The sequence below is a fragment of the Dasypus novemcinctus genome, chromosome 4, assembly GCF_030445035.2.
Source record: "Dasypus novemcinctus isolate mDasNov1 chromosome 4, mDasNov1.1.hap2, whole genome shotgun sequence".
In the NCBI taxonomy this organism is placed as follows: domain Eukaryota; kingdom Metazoa; phylum Chordata; class Mammalia; order Cingulata; family Dasypodidae; genus Dasypus; species Dasypus novemcinctus.
Genome location: NC_080676.1, coordinates 29,733,674 through 29,752,423, shown reverse-complemented (window position 1 = coordinate 29,752,423; position 18,750 = coordinate 29,733,674). Strand labels below are relative to the sequence as shown.

The window sequence follows — 18,750 nt, the reverse complement described above, 5'->3', positions numbered from 1 at the left end:
CACGTTACCCTGGCTTAGTCTTTCAGACTTCCCTCAGATTGATTGATCTGACATACAGGCACCCCAGAGTACATGTAAGGGTTGCTCTTCCTCTGTAACAGGGTCAGAGACCCACAATGGGAGCATAGGCTGGCTCCACCCTGCTCTGGGGAGGGAGGTGGGAACAGGTCCCTAGGGGTTCCTGGAGCATCTTCTATGGCTTTTGAAGCTACGTTTTCTTGATTTGGCTCTCATCCTTTACTGCAACCCGTCAGCTATTTTCCATGGTCTTGAGGAAGGGCACTGTCTTTAAGTTTCCTCTGTCACTTTTGTCTAGTGGGGGTTGGAACAATGGCACCTTCAGAACTGGCCCCTGTGAACTGAAGTAGCTGTTAAAAACAGTGATGTGGTCAGGCCACACCCCCTGGAGTTTGGAGGACCAGGTCATATATTCCACTCTGGCACTAGCAGTCTGGACCACAGGAGTCTGGGCTGCTGGCTTCAAGTGCCTACCATGGGGCTAGGGTTGTGGAATGGGAGCTGCTGCACAGAAGGTGAAATCCACAGGTATTTACTGCAATTTACCAGCCTCTTCCTCCAGCTCTTCCTTGGATGCTGCACAGTATTCCACTAGACTCTAGAATTTCAGAATAGTTGATTCAGACAGTCCCTGCCAGTTCAAGAGTTGTTTTGGTGGAGGAACTGATTCCTGGAGTTTCCTATGCCAGTATCTCTCCACAGTTCTCCAATCAGGGCTTGAAAATTTTTTAGGAGGTACCAGGGATTGAGCCTGGAACTTCTACATAGGAGGCAGGCACTCAACCACTGAGCTACATCTGCTCCCCTTTAATTTATTTTTATTAGAGAAGTTGTGAGCTTACAAAACAGTCATGCATAATGTGTAGAATTCCCATACCTGACTCCTCCACCAATACTTTACATTGTTGTGGAACATTTGTTACAGGTTATTAAAAAAACATAATCAGACAATTACCACTAATTATGGTCCAGGGCTTGAGAATTTGAATTTAAAATAAGACTTCCTGTGATGCTCCTGCTGCTGGTCATTATAACAAATATCAAGGTGAACTTTGTTTGTCCAGGTCATCATGACCTACTCTTTCACAATGAGAGAGTTTGGTTTAGCCAAGGAGGAGGATGGGAAAGAGGAAGAGGGCAATATTTGAAGCAGTTCTTGTTAAATGAGAATGATGGTGATGGTCTTTTATCCCCCTGAGGAGTGGCTTGGAAGAATAAATGCTAAGAAAGAAATAGAATTCTTAAAGATACTCTATTTTATACAAAAATTAGGTTAAATTCCCCCAAACTACTACCGATTTTACCCCTTGTGGTAGTAGTTTGGGGGAATGTATATATACATCATGACTTCTCAACAAGCCATGATTCAAATTGAAGCCAGCTTAGAAATCAAGTGAGAAAATTAGATTCGTCTCACTTTGTTTTGTTACTAAGGGAAAACGTGGAACAATTACTGGGTAAAATTGTAGGACCAAATGCTAGTGATCGCATCTTCTGAGGGAGAAAAAGTTTCTAGAAATTCGTGAAAAAAGTCGGATGAGGTGTTTATACATACACAGACATATACACTGTACTAAACATGAAATACTTTCTATTCTTATCTCTTTCATTATGGAGCAATTTTTATTTCTAGCCTCAAAAAAAATTGATTTTGACCAGTGACCCCCCCAAGCAGCTAAAGTGGGGGCAGGCTGCCGTATCTGCTACATTCAAGGGTATTGGGGATGGAAGGCATGCGCTTAGCCAACAGGGCCTGTTGCTCCTCTGTTCAAGGGGGTGGTGGCTTCAGAGCCATATGGGCTACATTGCAATTTCAGGCTGGCTACTTATTAGTTGGGTGGCCTTGAGAAATTCTCATAACCTCCCCGAGCCTAATAAGTTTCCCTTACTCCAAAGTGTGGACGGTAATAACATCTTCAGGAAAAGAAACTTGCACAGAGCCTGGCACATTACAGAAGCTCAATGCTCATCAGTTCCTATAGACCACAAAAAACAAATCTATCTGCAGCACTTTGGATCTTAATTGTGGATGCTTATGATCATCTTTACTTATTTATTATTTCTCTCCCCTTCCCCCCTCACCCCCCTGCCCCGATTGTCTGTTCTCTGTGTCTATTTGCTGTGTCTTCTTCTTTCTCAGCTTCTGTTGTCAGCGGCATGGGAATCTGTGTGTCTTCTTGTTGCATCATCTTATTGTGTCAGCTCTCCGTGTGTGTGGTGCCATTCCTGGGCAGGCCACACTTTCTTTCACCCTGGGCGGCTCTCCTTATGGGGCGCACTCCTTGCATGTGGGGCTCCCCTACGTCAGGGACACCCCAGGGTGGCACGGCACTCCTTGCGCGCATCAGCACTGTGCATGGGCCAGCTCCACATGGGTCAAGGAGGCCCGGGGTTTGAACCGTGGACCTCCCATGTGGTAGATGGATGGACACCCTAACCACTGGGCCAAGTCTGCTTCCCCTTATGATCATTTTTAGATACTAGACATACAACTTTATAGTTGCTGAGTCTTTTCCTTCCTAATGCCTTCTCTTTCCAAAAGTACAAGCTTTTATTTTGGGGGGTGGGTTGGGGATTTTTTTTAATTACCAGAAAACTGCAAATTATTTCAAGTCAATGGAAAGAACTATTCAATGAATAGAAAAATTAACTTTTAAATTATGCTAATCATCTAGTGCTCTGTATATTCCTACAGTTGCCAAGTCAGGACTCCTGAGTTCTATTCTTGGTCTCTCACTAATCAGACTTTTGCCCTTGTGACAACTGCCTAAATTCCTTGGGTGTCATTTTTTTCATTTGTAAAATGTGGATTGAGTAGAGGAGGAGGGTTGACCTTAAATTCAAAGAAGCACTTGAGATCTGGCTTATGGGTCTAAATATCCATTGAAAAATGTAATTGATTAGAATAAAAACAAACTAGTCAACTAATTGCCTGCTATTTTGAAACATAAATTACTGATTATTTAAAAGCTACAGTGACTTGTTTAACCAAAAACAATTTCAGTATGGCCAAGGGTGAAAAAAGTGGCAAACTTCTTGGAACTTTGCAAAATTCATGACACAATTTTGCAAAATTAATGACATAATTTTGAAAAATTCATGATGTGCTTTCCACATTCGGAATACGGAAACATGCTGTCTCTAAGCCTTCTTATGTATGCTCCAAAGCCACAGCAATGGCTCTTGGCGAAATTCAGCATTTCTAGACATAACTTTAAGATGTTTGGAATTTTATTTTATCACACATTTGTTTTTTTCTGAGTTAAAGTGTAGTACTTGGAAAAATTTGGAAAATTCAGAAAAATATAAAAATAAACATAATAATCATCAGTAACCCCACTCTCTAGATACTATCACTGTTAAAACTTTAACAATAAATTCTTTGTCTACATTCTCATTTTCTTCTGATAACATTGCATAGTGTTAATAGAATTTGACATTCTTCTTTTCTGACTTTACATTATATCAGGTGGATTTCCCCCTGCTTTTAAAATTTTGTAAACATCATTTTAAAAAATTTCTGCATAACATCCCTTTATATAAATGTATCATAATTTATGATGATTACTTTATGTTGGGACTTCAAGGACTTTCCTTTTTTTTTTTCATAAACAGGCCCAGTGTTTGTTTTGTGTTGTTTTATTTTTGATAGTGTATGTATAATGATGCATATTGATAGCCAAAATAAAAATTAAAAACCAGTGAACTATTTAGAAACTCTGTCAACCAAAATTAGTTCTCTTCCTAATTCACAAGTGAAAATCCTTGCATAAGCAAATCTGCAGTTGAGACCTTATGGAAAAACTAGGGTTTTGGGGTGGAGATTATAAATTATAATTACCATTTATATCTGTAAGTATTGAGAATCATAAAGACTAACTATTATCTGAAGATCATAGCAATAGCATGCTATATATCTTAAATTAATGCTAGTGAGTACAGTGAGACTAATTTTGATGAACCAACCCTTAATTACCTTGAAACATTGTAGGTTCACCCGTGGAATCTTGCTAAGATGCCTGTAAAGTCATTTTGGACTTGGTGGCTGAACTGCCAGCTGAGAGAAACAGTTCTTCCCTGACCGGCCCTCCAACCCAAGATGCTTTTCTGTTTCTTCAGGTCTGAGTTGTGGACCCCACAGGCTCCTGATGTCTTACCCAGGCTCTGAATGACAGCTTCAAGGCATAGTCCCTTGGTCCCTGGCTTACCAATTCAACACCTGCCTCTGCACAGACGTAGAACACAGAACAGTCCATCTTTACTGTGTTGCTTTCAGAAATCTTGAGGTTTGCTAAAAGACAGATTCAATGAAACATTCACGAAGAAGACATGTCTAGAATCAAATTTATAAAACCAAATCGCTGTTTGAGATGTTAGAGATCTGCTATGAACTGAGATATTTTGGTTTCATATCTATTATAACAGACTCTAGGACATCAAACAGATAGTGGAGACTAATGATTACCAAAAAGTGTTTCAAGGGAGATCAATACACTTAATAAGAGATAAGAAATAGCTTCTTTACAGAGTGAATCAGTGTCCATAAGAAGCCAGATGCTTTTTGTTTAGAGACAATTTTGATCTATATTTTGGAATAAGACTATCTGTACTGAAGCTTGAAAAACAATTAGAGTGGAGGAGATAGGGGGAGAAATTCATTCACGAAGAAGATATTCTCTTTATAATATTTTATATAAACTTATTCACACTTGAAATATTAGCCACACCTATTTCTTCTTGATTTCAGTGAGTCTCTATTTGTAATTCAATATATGGAGAAATCAAAAATAAAATGCCTACCAATTCCAATGTTTTATCTAGTCAATGCTTATGACTTTTAGATACTTTAATTTTTAAATTATTTTGCCTGCATGCTTGGAATCCTGTAGTCACATTTCCTGTAGGGTTGAGTTTAGGGCTTTAGAAACCTCTATTCCCCAAATTCAATAAAAACAGGTTTACAGATCAGACATATTGAAACAATTGTACAGGATATAGTAAAATTTGCTTTTAAGAATTAATAGGATTTCCCAAAGGATATATATTCTTGTCAAACCTAATCCTCATGATCAACAACTCTAGCTCCTAGTAATTCTTTATGATTTCTTTTATTCACGTTTTTCTAAGCTTATTCTTACATATCCTCCAGGGTAACTTTTATTACAGTAATTGCTGATTTTTCTGCCAAAAAAGAAGCATACTTTATATTTAAAAGACAAGTAACAGAGACAATGTTTCTTTTTCCTAGTAGGTGTTTTTTAAAATAGGGGCAATTTTTATAATTCTTATTTTTTCCACAATTGTAGCCTAGAGCATTGCAACAAATTGTCTCATCTTTTTCAATAACTGGAGATAAATTACACAATCTTACTCAATACTGTTCTGACAGAATTTAATAAGTAATTTATCCCTATATATGAACTGGATTTCAAATGGACCTGAGGCGGTGTTTTGTTGTTTTTTTTTAATTCATGAGAAAACAGAGCCACATCTAGTATTCTTTTTTTTTTTTGCATGATACTAAGTAATGACCATAAACTGGGACTAGTAATTCAGGATTCTTGCCACATATTCTGTTGCTATAGACAAGTCCAGGTGAATCAGAGTAGACCAAACATTTGACCAACTCAATGGGGTCATAACCCCATTTCACAGGATACATTTGGTTCTTCCACTGAATCTTAATTGGCTTCAAATAGAGACCCAGGCAAAAAGCAAGGCTGGCCCTTCCCCTTCCCCTCCCCGCCATGCACTCAGGCAAAGCACCTTCTGGCTTCCAGGCTGGTTAGGTCTGAAGGACTGGTTCACTCCTTAGCCTTATAAGCCTGTGAGCAACATGCCAGCCAGTCTCCTTTGACTTAAATTGTTTCATTCTCTGTCACATTTTCCACCCTTGCCTGTGGAGTCTTTAAATGCCTCCCACCCAAACATTTTCAAAGGTCATGTTTAAATAATATTACAGAAAGTGTGGAAAATAAAGTCACAGGTAATAGTAGCACATCTGCATCCTAACACAACTACATTCACTTTTCTGTTTCAGGGTACACAGCAAACTGAGTCAACATAGCATGATAAGAGACTGCCTGCATCAAATGCTAACAATTTTTCTTAAGAGGTGTGTGAGATTGGGCAAGTTACTTAACGTCTCTGAACCTCACAGTCCTAATTTACAAAATAGAAGTCATGGAGTAGTGAGGATTCAACAAGTTACTACAAATAAAGATCTTAGAACACTGTGAACCTGATAAGCATTTGTTGCTGTCCTTCTTATAACAGTATTTTGTATTTTTCCTCCATGCATAACTCTTTGGCAGACAGTTGAGCAGATAATATGCATACAATTTTGAATTATGCTTGCCTCACTTAACATCATAACAATTGCTTCTCCTGATGCTTTCTAGTTTTCATAATTAAAATTGTAATGACTGCATACTATTCTAAGCAGAATATATACAAGGGTGAACATTATACTTAATCTTAGTTACTCACTGTTATAAATAATGCCAACAATAAATATCTTCATGTAAATATCACTTTCCTTTATTTGAAATATTTGATAGAGGGAAAAATGACCAAAAGAGGGTATGCTTTTATATTTCAGATATATTTTACTGAATGAAATATACAAATTTTTACTAACAACAGCAAGAAAAGAGTTCATCATTGTCACTGTACAAATGACAGAGTAGCACATCATCACCAAAAGAATGTGCATTTTCATACACACCACATTAAAATTTTCCTTAAGTTTTATTTACGAGTTATATTTATTTTTTTCAAAGATTTATTTATTTCTCTCCCCTTTCCACCCCCTCCCCCTCCCCCTCCCCCTCTCCCTCCCCCTCTCCCTCCCCCTCTCCCTCCCCCTCCCCCTCCCCCTCTCCCTCCCCCTCCCCCTCCCCCTCTCCCTCCCCCTCCCCCTCTCCATGTGTGTGGCGCCATTCCTGGGCAGGCTGCACTTTCTTTCGCGCTGGGCAGCTCTCCTTGCGCATGGGGCTCCCTATGCAGGGGACACCCCTGCGTGGCACAGCACTCCTTGCACTCATCAGCACTGCACATGGGCCAGCTGCACACGGGTCAAGGAGGCCCGGGGTTTGAACCACGGACCTCCCATGTGGTAGATGGACGCCCTAGCCACTGGGCCAAGTCCGCTGCCCACTTATATTTATTCTTTTGTAGCTTGTGTGATTAAGCACTTTGTCCAATTATCTATTGTAGAGTTTTCATATTTTCTTATGAATTATATTGTATTGTAGGATAGCAAATATATAGCCTTTTGACTGTACTTGCTGGAAATACCTTCTTCTGCTCATTGTATTTCTTTTTTTAAAAATTTTTTAAATTTAATTCCCCTCCCCTCCCCCGGTTGTCTGTTCTCTGTGTCTATTTGCTGCGTCTTGTTTCTCTGTCCGCTTCTGTTGTCCGCACGGGAAGTGTGGGCGGCGCCATTCCTGGGCAGGCTGCTCCCTCCTTCGCGCTGGGCAGCTCTCCTTATGGGCGCACTCCTTGAGCGTGGGGCTCCCCTACGCGGGGGACACCCCTGTGTAGCACGGCACTCCTTGCGTGCATCAGCACTGCGCATGGCCAGCTCCACACGGGTCAAGGAGGCCCGGGGTTTGAACCGCGGACCTCCCATGTGGTAGACGGACGCCCTAACCACTGGGCCAAAGTCCGTTTCCCCATTGTAGTTCTTTCTCTTTATGAAAACGTGTATTTTAGACAGTCAATATCTATTTTTTTGGTCATTTATTTCTATTCTGAGTTTTTTAGGGACCAAGAAAATACAAAATTTTACTTTTTGAGATTTAACTCTATGTAAAAGTCACTTGAAAGCTATTCTATTTTATTGTTTTCCCTTCCCCATTATTACTTTTTTCCGTGTATTTAATATGTAGGATGGGCTTGATTGTGTGCTCATTTCTTCTGTCCCAGTGGTCTGTCTTTCACGTAAATGCACCACTGCTTTAATTCTTTTACTTTGAATTATATTTTAATATCTTTCAGGACTAAAAGCAAATAACTCTTGTTTGTTTGTCATGTTTTTAGTGTGTGTTTGCTAAGGTATAATTCACACAGAGTAAAATTCACCCTTTCTAGCTATATATTTCTATGCATTTGAATGAATCTCTATCATTGTGAAACCACCACTACCTGAAGAAGTTCTCTTATACTTTTTTGTAGTCAATTCCCAACCCCCCTCCCACTCCTAAGAAACCACTGATTTGTTTTCTTTCCCTATAGTTTTGTTCTTTCCAGGTTGTCATATAAATGGAATCCTATAATGTAACCTTTTGAGTCAGGCTTCCTTACCTTAGCATCATGCCTTGAGACATATCCATGTTGTATCAGTACTTCATGCCTTTTTATTGATTAGTATTTACCTTATATGGATGAACCACAATTGGTTTATTCATCTACTTGTTGATGAATATTTAGATTGTTTCCAGCTTTTGACAATTAAGAATAATACTGCTACAAAAACATTTCTGTCCTGGGTTTTGTGTTGACACCTTTATGTATTTTTAGTTTTTCTAAATAACTTTAAAAAAATACAGTCCAGTTCTAAGAAAAATCCTATTGAGATGAAGTTATTTGTGTGTGTGTGCATACACTTGGGAAGCAGGAGGGAAATGACATTTTTTTGGCATTTGTTCTTCTCAATCAGGAAAAGAATTAAGTAATTTATGGCTTTTCTATTTCTCAAGACACATATTTTATCTTGCTAATACATATATAATGTTTTCTTCAAAGAGAACATTCATTTTTAACCTAGGATTATTATTGGGTACATTATAATTCTGTTGCTAATGTGAACAAGACTTTTAAAATGATATTTTCAAGTAGTTATTGCCAGAATACAGATATATCATTGATTTTTATATATTCATCTTTTTTTTAAATTTAATTTTATTTTTTATTGACTTTGTATATATATTCATCTTGTACTCAGTTACTTGTCAGAATTATTTATGTCAAATAGTTATTTTATTATATCTTTGTGTGAGTTTTCTATGTTACAATCATGCCACCCTTCTTTTCCATTATGTAAAACTGCTATTTGTGTTTCTTATCTTTGATTTGATATTCCTTTGGAAATCTTGTTCAGTGCCTGATAGTAAGCATATCATTTTTGTTTTGTTTCTGATTTTAATGAAAATTATCCTGGTAGTTCATTCTTAAGTAAAATATTGACTGGTTGTTTGTAATACTAATCTTTAAGTTAAAAATATTTTTATTACTTTTTAAAATGTATTTTGGAAGATGGGTGTTAAGTTCTATTAAAACCACTTTTTGCACCTATTGAGATGATTAAATGGGTTTTCATATTTAACCAGTCCATTTAGTATTAAATATAAATATTTTATCATATTGAACTGTTCTTCCATTACTATATGAAAACCCACTTGGCCATGTTGGGTTATTATTGGATTATATATTGAATTCTCTTAGCTAATATTTAATTTAACATTTTAACATTTATTTAGCAGGAGAAATTGGTGCACATTTTTTGTGAGACATCTGTGGGTTATCCAGTTAATGGTTTGGACTGGGTAGTTTTTTCATATTATTCATTTTGGTACAGTTTATGATCAGGTAGCGATCGCCTGTTCCTTGATTAAATGAAATAATTCATTAGGGACTTTGGAAACTTTTTCAGGATTGGTTTGCAGAGATCCATTTGCCTGATAAAATGCTTGTTTTTTCAAGAGGCGATTTCCCCACCCCTCTGCTCACAGGGGTCTTACCGCTGGGGCCCACCTGCACATGCACACGTCTGTCCTCAAGATAGGGAATAAATAAATATGCTGTTCTTTAACTTGGAAAGAAATTTATGGCATATTGTACATTTAAAAATAAAAGTTTGATTACAAATACAAATGTACAGTATGAGCTCATTTAGGTAACGAGATAAATTTGTGTACGTATGGAACAAGAGAGATAGAAGAGAAAGATACAAAGAGGTTTGCAAGGAAATTCATCAAAATATTAACAAATATGTTAATAGTTAATAGGTAACATATTAACTGGAAGGTGAGATTTTTGGTGATTTTCCCTTTTCTTATTTTATGTTTATTTGTTATCTAAATTTATTTTCATTTTAGGGGACTAAAACACAAAAGACAGACATGCCAACAAATAAGACCTAGAGGCAACAGTTGAAGAAATATTACAAAAATCTGGAGCAAATGTTATTTCAGCAATTAATTAAGTAGAGAAAATTAAGGAGGATGTTTTCAGGGTCCTGTCTGAAAAGATGGCAGCTATTTTGCCAGCAGTTGTAATGCTTTTTTTTTTTTTTAACGAATAAAACCTTATTCCTGTTTCAACCTCCTATTCACATCCATCCAAACTCTTCCTTGAAGTGTTGACTGACCATATGACCCAGCTGTAAGAGCTTTCTTCTCTGAATTTAAGGCATAAATCATCTGCTTAATTCCAAATTCAGTAATCATGTACCTCCTTGAAATGCCTCCTGAAGAGTGTTTTATCTGTCAGGTAAGCGATGTATCAGGAATGATAACTACCATTTAAGGGGAACGCTCCTCTCTCCCGGCATCCTTTGCAGTGTTTGTGATGGTTTGAAATGTATGGACCCCGGAAAAGAATGTTCTTAAAGTTAATCCATTCCTGTGGGTGTGGAACCGTTGTAAGTAGGATCATTTGGTGAGTTGGATCTTCAGTTAAGATATGACCCACCTCATTCAGGGGGGTCTTAATCTCTTACTGGGGTCCTTTATAGGAAAGTGAAATTCAGACACAGAGAAAAAGCTACGCGAGAAAGAAGCTGAAAGCAACGAAACCCAGAAGACAAGGGAGAACCCGTGGATGCTGCAGTGTGCCTTGCCATGTAACAGAGAATTCTAGGGTGGCTGGCACCCTGTCTTCAGGAAGAAAGCTTCATCCCAACAATGCCTTGATTTGGACATTTTATTCTTACCATGACCCTATAAGGTACATTTTATTATCCTTCTTTTGTATATTAGGTACATGAAGCTCAGGAAATATTGCCGGATGTCAGTGCCAGAGCTGGAATTTGAACTCCTTAAGACTCCAAACCCTCTGTTCTTGGCTGCAGGACACTGGGTTTGTATGTATTTACCCCAATTAGATTATGATCCTCTTGAAGATACTTCTCTATTTTATTCTTTGTCCCTAACCATGTAACACTCAAATATTTTTTACTTACAATGCTGTAGTTGTTTTTGAAAAGAAAATTTTAAAAAATGTTTATATGAATCATCTCCCCAAAATTATGTAACATTGTACATGACGTGGGCATTCATGAGGGAAAATAATCTTCATCATTAATTAGCATCATATTTAGACTTTATTAAAGTTAATTGTGCATTTTATGAAAGTCGATTATGCCAGCTTTTTGGTAGATTTAAGTAACTTGAGCTTTTCACAAATGAATTCCACATATCTTCTATTGCACAATAAAGACTCAGCCTTAGCCAACCTTTATGCCAACATCTACCATCAGATTGTAATTAAGCCAACAGTGAAAATCCTTTACAACATTAGGTATAAAAATGCCTAATTAGCCTGATAATGTTGTTTCTGTCTTGGCATAAGATAGTGTTTAATTATTAACTATTACATAAAATCTTATTTCAGTATATGGAAATATTTATTGCAACTCAAAGGAAATACTGACCTTAACATTGCCTTAGCCAGTATTTATCCCTTGAATGAATAAATTTCAGTATTTACCAGAGCAAAAATCAAGATTTATTTACTATTAACCTGGGACATCTCATTTAGTCCTATACCACATAGCCACAAGTTATCCAGAATAACACAATTCAATCAACATTGTTAAAATGTTCTCTGCCGATATCCCAACTAGAGGTCAAAATGAATGGTCTCTCTCTCTATCTCTCTATCATCTGGCACACTAGACACAAACACACACACTTCCCTTGTCTAGATTTTCCATCTGAACCCTGGAATGAGTGTTTCTTGGTCAGAACAGCAGTAGAATACACAGTTTCCTAATAGTGAGCAAAACTTCTCAATTCAGAATGGTTGTCCTGACAGCACTCCTCTCCTTGCTTCTGGGAGAGTAGGACAGGGTCCTTGGACCAAAACCCCAAGGCCTGGGAGGGGGGGAGTGTGGCTGCCGTCCTGCAGGCAAAGAAGCTTACTTGCGAAGCACTTTTTTTACTGCCAAGAGAAAGAGATCCAGGCTCTTATATCATCCCATAAGAAAACCATTTCCAGTGAATATTCTGACATTTTTAATACCAGTATTTGCCATATGTATATTCTAGTATTAAAAGCTAAAGGGAAAAAAGCAACACCGTGGAGAAGTTTAGCTGTGCCCTCTTCTCATGTATGAGCATGCAGCAAAGCAAACAGATGAGTTTGGATAAATGAAAATCAATATACTCGAAAAGGCCTCTTTCATTCAATTGATTCAAGCTCTGTGGGTAATAGCACAGCAGAATGTGAAATGGTGTTAACATGGCTCTGGCATAAATCCCGTTTACAGGAAATACAGTAACTAAAGAGAATAAAAGCATGAGGGATTTAATGAACCATAATGAACTCTTTACCACAGACTTTTATAAATGTTTTTAATATGGTCTTAACACCATGCTGTTTGAACCTTCAGTGAGGCAAGATAACCTTTTGATTTAAGTATATTATTTTTCAAAATCTAGGAAATCAGAATAGCAAAATGTTATTCTTGTCTTTAGGATTAAGACATTTTGGGTTTTAGAGCTGGAATGGTCTTATTTATAGAAAAGGAATTAGAAAACTTCAAAGGCATTGCTTCCTGTTTGAAATTGCACAGCAGTTGTTGACCAAGCATTCTCTAGAATGCAGGCAATTCATAGCCCACTATATCCTTTTCCTCTATGATCCCTTTGAAGATAGAGGGAAGACAAGTATGCAAACAGTTGCCAATGCTTGGTGGCACTGTGAGTGGGAAACAAGGCCACCAGAAAGTATGACCAACAGGTTTCTAGATCAGATTCTCTCATTACAGGTAAAATGTCTCCTAGAAATTCTGATATAGGAAAAGGTCATAATTTTCCCACCCAGCAATTCCATTTCTGGAATCCGTTCTGCAGAAACAGTCCCACATGTGCACAGAGAGTTAGATGAGGATAATTGTTTTGGCATTGTTTATAATAGCAAAATGTATAAGTAACATAAATGACCATCCATGGCAGGCGGTTAGATGAATACGGAACATCCACACCATAGGTTATTATGCATCCGTTAACTAATAAACTGAGGATGATCATGTGTATAGACATGGAGAGATAACTAGGATGCATTTTTGGGTGAAAACAAGTAAACCATAGATTAATATATAAAATAATACTATTTATGATTTTTAAAATTTAAGAACCTTTATATGGTCTTCTCTTATCCATCTCTATATACCTCCCCCTCTATTCTCATCCTTCCACCATGCCATTACTTCTGGATACGGGAACAAGGGAAGGTGGTGGGAAGCAGAGCAATTGAACATGGCCTTATAGAACTGGGAGGACATTTTATTAGCTTTTCTCTTTTTGCAAAAATGATACTTCATTATTGTACATCATAATGCCTCTGGAGTCATAAAACCCTATATTTTAATTCTATCTCTGCTTCTCACTAGTGTTGACCTTGGGGACATTTCTTCATCCCTGTGATCCTCAGTTGGCTCTTCTGCTTTTCCATAACAGAGATGGTGATCCCTTTCTCAAAGGTTTAACGTAAGAACAAAACTCATTATTTTAGGTAAAACACTAAGTGCAGTACTTGCCAAATAGCCCTCAATCAGTGGCAACTTCTATAAATGTTCTTGTGGTGTTTATAAGAATTAAAATTAAATAGGAAAGGACTAAGAAGAAAGTAAAACTCACTAAATTCAACTACCTACCTCTGTTATTCTATACTGTCTTTCCAGAAAGTTCTACATATATGTGCACATTTCAAAAACATTTACACGCATTTCCCAATAAATATTTTTACTGGCCTGAAAAAAAAACATACTTACAGACTATTTTATAACCTACTCTTTTGTTTAACAATAGTGTGTGGACTTTTCCCATGTTCATATAAAATATAACTATGTCAACATTTTTAACAACTGAACTATATTCTACTAGACATCTACATGTACTCTAATTTGCTTAATCAGTCCCTTATTGGTGGACATTTAAGTTGGCTTAATTTTTCCATATCATAGACTTGACAGCAATGAATAGCCTTGTTCAAATATTTTCTCATACTTGTGTAAGTATCTGGAGAAAGAGAATTTTAATGGGTGAAGATGCCTGAATGAAACGGTATCCCTGTAATAGAAAGTGATATGAAGAAGAGCTGAGGGGAAGAGAAGATTCTGAGGGGACAATGAAAAGTTCAGTTTCAGTCCAGATCATGGAGTTTGGCTTTGCTTTATAGGCAATGAAGAGTTACTGCAGGTGTCTGAACAAGGCAGTAACAGGATCTGAGGTAGGCTTTAGAATGATTAATTTGGAGGTGGTGAGGAGATTATATGCAAAAAAGGAGAAGAAGGAAGTGACAGTCCAGTAAGAGTCTACTGCTGCAGAGCAGGGGACAGGTAAGGAGTTCCTCAACAAAGGTGGTGGTGATGGGAATAGAGAGTGACAGAAACCCTGAGGGTACAGAAGCAAAGAGAGGGCTTTGTAACTTACTGAGGGTCTCAGGCGAGGGGATGGGTTGCAGAAAGACAGGCTGGGGTGGTCTCTTTCTGTTATCTACATCAGCACAGGTGCTTAGAGGTGGATCTGGTAGGCAGTTCACCAGAATAATGGCGTTATCTCTGGCGGCAAAATTTCAGATAGTTTTTGTATCTGCAAGGCACACACAAATTCCCCTCAAGGTTGCTTTCACTCAGCTTCTCCAGACAGATGTATCTGATCCCTTTGTTTGGACCTTTGTTGGTTATTTCCACAGTTCCCCCCATCAACATACCCTGATTTTCCTCTGGGGAGTTTACCCCCTGTGGTTTGTATGGAATAGACCCCACCCACCCACCTTGGCTGGCTTAAGCCAACCCATAAATCCAATTCAGAAAGCCACAGGGACTGCTCAAGGAAAGGCGTAGGAGAGTGAGGATTCTAAAACTCTTGGAGAACTACTAGAAGCTTCTTTTCTCTGCCCTAGGATATATAATGAGAAGTTCTTAAGTCTGGAACTGTTGAAGCTATTTTTCTAGCTCCATGAGTGGAACTGAGAGTTGATGGGCAATCACTATGGAGACTGAAACTCCCATAGTTTGGAAGGCAGAGCAAAGAGACAAAGAGAAACCAAGTCCTTTGTCATCCTTTAATTGCTGGGTACATCCTCACCACGAATCAGAAATATCTGTTTTGGCTAAGTAAGCTAATAAATTCACTTAACTGTTTGGGCCACCTTGAGTTTTGGCTTAACCTTTCTGTCATTTGCATTGAAAGAGTCCTGTCTGAAACAGCCCCATCACATTCTTTTAGCACTTTTCACAAAGTACTATAATAATTTGTTGAGATGTCCATCTACTACATCAGATTGTGTTTAGACCTCTTCATATAGAACTATGTTATTCATATCTCTTTATTTCTAGTCTCATAGACAGACCCTGACACATAGTAGGCACTTGGTAATGTTAGTTAAATGAATGAACACAGATTAGTATTATAAGCTAGAATCCTGAAAGATCAAGGCTAACAAGCAGTCCTTTCAACCTTCATTTTATTAACTTTTTTGATTAGTATTTTCTGGGCTATAACCTTAAAATGACTGCAATTAAATCACTGAGCTTTGATCCCAGCGTTATAAAACTACAACTGGGCCCTGGGGACCAAGTACCTAGGACAGCAGCAGTGAGAAGCATGGGGACTTTTCAGATGACAGAAGAATGTGAAGCAACAGCACACATGGTTGAGTACTGTTTGCAGAAATAGTGAATGTGTCTTCACTGCACTTTGCATAATAAGAAAGGAGAGAAGATGAACTTAAATTATCTTCTTTGAATTGTCAAATGTATGTGTGATTTTAGGTGGCAAAGTTTAGAACATGATGAATAATATACTTATAGAAATTACAAAAAGGTATTCAGTAAAAACATAAAAGTGCACATGAAAGTGTGTGTTAAAGTACACTAAAAAAAAAAAATCTCTTGTTTCATCAGAGCCCAATCTCAGAAAAGTCCATGCGCTTTCTAAGGAAAATGTAGCTCTCCCAAGGTTTTGTTTTTTCATTTCAAAGCCAGATAAAAGAAAAGCCTTAGTTTTATCTCTCACAGCATTCTAGCAAAGAGGAGCTAAAGATGAATTCCTTAATGGCATTTTACCATCATTCATCGTTTCTAAAAATGTCATGATGTGCTCTTTTTCTACTTCAGGGTCCAAGTTTTCTAAGTAATTACTTTCATGTGCTTTTCCACCAAAGGTAGATTTGGCTTCAATCCATAAATCTCTTTTTACTACCTATTACAAGGAGCTATTACAACAATCCCAAACCATTACCATGAAAAATAAATAAATAAATAAAACCAGTTCATCTGTTATGAAGCTGGACTAAATGTATAACTTTTCGTAATCAGCTTTAGCCCAGTTCTTCTATTCTTTTGTTTCCTGGAGCCAGGAAAGGTAAGCAGTCCAGACATCCCTCTTGTACCTGAAGACCTTCTGGTACCTAGCAAATCTTAGTGAGATCGCTTTCTTGGGCTGTAATGCTCTTTTGGTTTTGAGAAAGGCATAGCTAAACATGTCCTGGAAGGAGGTTGCTTGGGGGTAGAGGGCCCGCCTAGGAAGAAGGGGGCCCTTTTTCAAGAGAGGGATGTGTGTGGAGGTGCATGCTTGTCCATCTGTTCCTGAGGAAGGACAACCGATGGGGAGGATGGGCAGAGTCTCAGATGGACACATTTGCATAAAATTCACCCACGATGATTTCATATGACTTTTTATTTTAAATTTTCTTTGGAATCTTGATAATGTGCTTTAAATTCCCTGGATAAAAGACATCCTCAAAAAATGTTATTAATTGCTAAGCCAATTTTGAAGAAAGCCAATTTTGAGGTTTAATATATTTTTGCTAGCATTCTTTAAAAAAATGTATTTTCTTTTAACATTTCATATTTTTCTTAATATAATTATTTTTTAAAAAAGATTTATTTATTTATTTATTTCCCCTCCCCCCTCCCCCACCCCAGTTGTCTGTTCTCTGTGTCTATTTGCTGCATAGTCTTCTTTGTCCGCGGCATGGGAATCTGCGTTTCTTTTTGTTGCATCATCTTGTTGTGTCAGCTCTCCGTGTGTGTGGCGCCATTCTTGGGCAGGCTGCACTTTCTTTCGTGCTGGGCGGCTCTCCTTACGGGGCGCACTCCTTGCATGTAGGGCTCCCCTACATGGGGGACACCCCTGCGTGGCAGGGCACTCCCTGCGCGCATCAGCACGGCACATGGGCCAGCTCCACATGGGTCAAGGAGGCCTGGGGTTTGAACCGCAGACCTCCCATGTGGTAGACGGACGACCTAACCACTGGGCCAAGTCTGCCACCCTTATTTTTTCTTCATATAATTCTGCTGAATTGACATCTGGCTCATGATATTTTAAATCAGAATTTTTTTAAAAATTTTTATTTTTAAATTATTTTTTATTCCTTTTTAAAGATAAATAGATCACACAAAGTAAATCAGATATTAATAAAACTATCCATTCTCTTACAGCCTCTCTTGTTTCATTTCCTTGCTTATCCAATCTGACTTATCTCTGCTTACTAAATTATCTCTCCCAAATCACAGCACCAGTTTTGCAAGGTCCATACTCCCAAAATGATATTTACATACAAAAAATAGAAACAATACATACAGGATAGAAAACAACAATTACTAAGAATAAAAAAGACAAAGATAACCACCATATTTCTACACCAGGATATCACTTTACACATTTAACATGCTTCATTAGTACAACTCACAAATACATTCTAATTTGTTTATAATGATCTTCAATTAGATAAGTTATTAATCCTGGCAATCTCCTACTTTTTTTTTTAAGTAGCATTTCCTAATAAGGAAATTGAGCTAATTCCAGGCCTGGTTGTCAGTACCCACGCCTAGAATTTCTCATCATTTTTTTTATTTTTTAAAATGAAATCATATATTACCGAGTATATTTGATTTTTAATAAATACAAAGGAAATAGTGGTGACAATTAATTTTTGGCAGAATTCTTCTTTAGAAAAATTCCAAATCTTATTTACCTTGAGGGTTTCATTTTGCCACTTTAATCAAATAAACTCAGGTCAAAAAATACAGACTGTGTAAAGACACATTACTATTTTTTAAACAACCCCTCTTGGTATTCTTGTGAACTTCTATAAAACTTTTGAAATGAAAAATCATGACTGTGATGGTTAGTTTTGGGTACCAACTTGGCTAGGCTATAGTACCCAGTTATTTAATCAAACTCTAATCTAGGTATTGGAGATGTGGTTAATATCTACCAGTTGACTTTATTTTTTTTGTCTTTATTTTTTTAATGTTACATTCAAAACAGAGGTCCCCATATACCTCTCACCCCCCTCATCCTACTCCTCCCCCATAACAACAACCTCCTCCATCATGATGAGACATGCATTGCACTTGGTGAATACATCTCTGAGCACCGCTGCACCTCATGGTCAATGGTCCACACCATAGCCCACACTCTCCCACAGTCAACCCAGAGGGCCATGGGAGGGCATACAATGTCCAGTAACTGTCCCTGCAGCACCACCCAG

At 37.7% G+C, this 18,750-nt stretch overlaps 1 protein-coding gene across 4 annotated transcripts in view; it reads right to left on the bottom strand.

Moving 5' to 3' along the window:
• The window catches only part of SCHIP1 (schwannomin interacting protein 1), an 840,777-nt gene that overhangs the window by 429,833 nt on the left and 392,194 nt on the right, over positions 1–18,750 (bottom strand). The gene's annotated exons all lie outside the window — the stretch shown is intronic.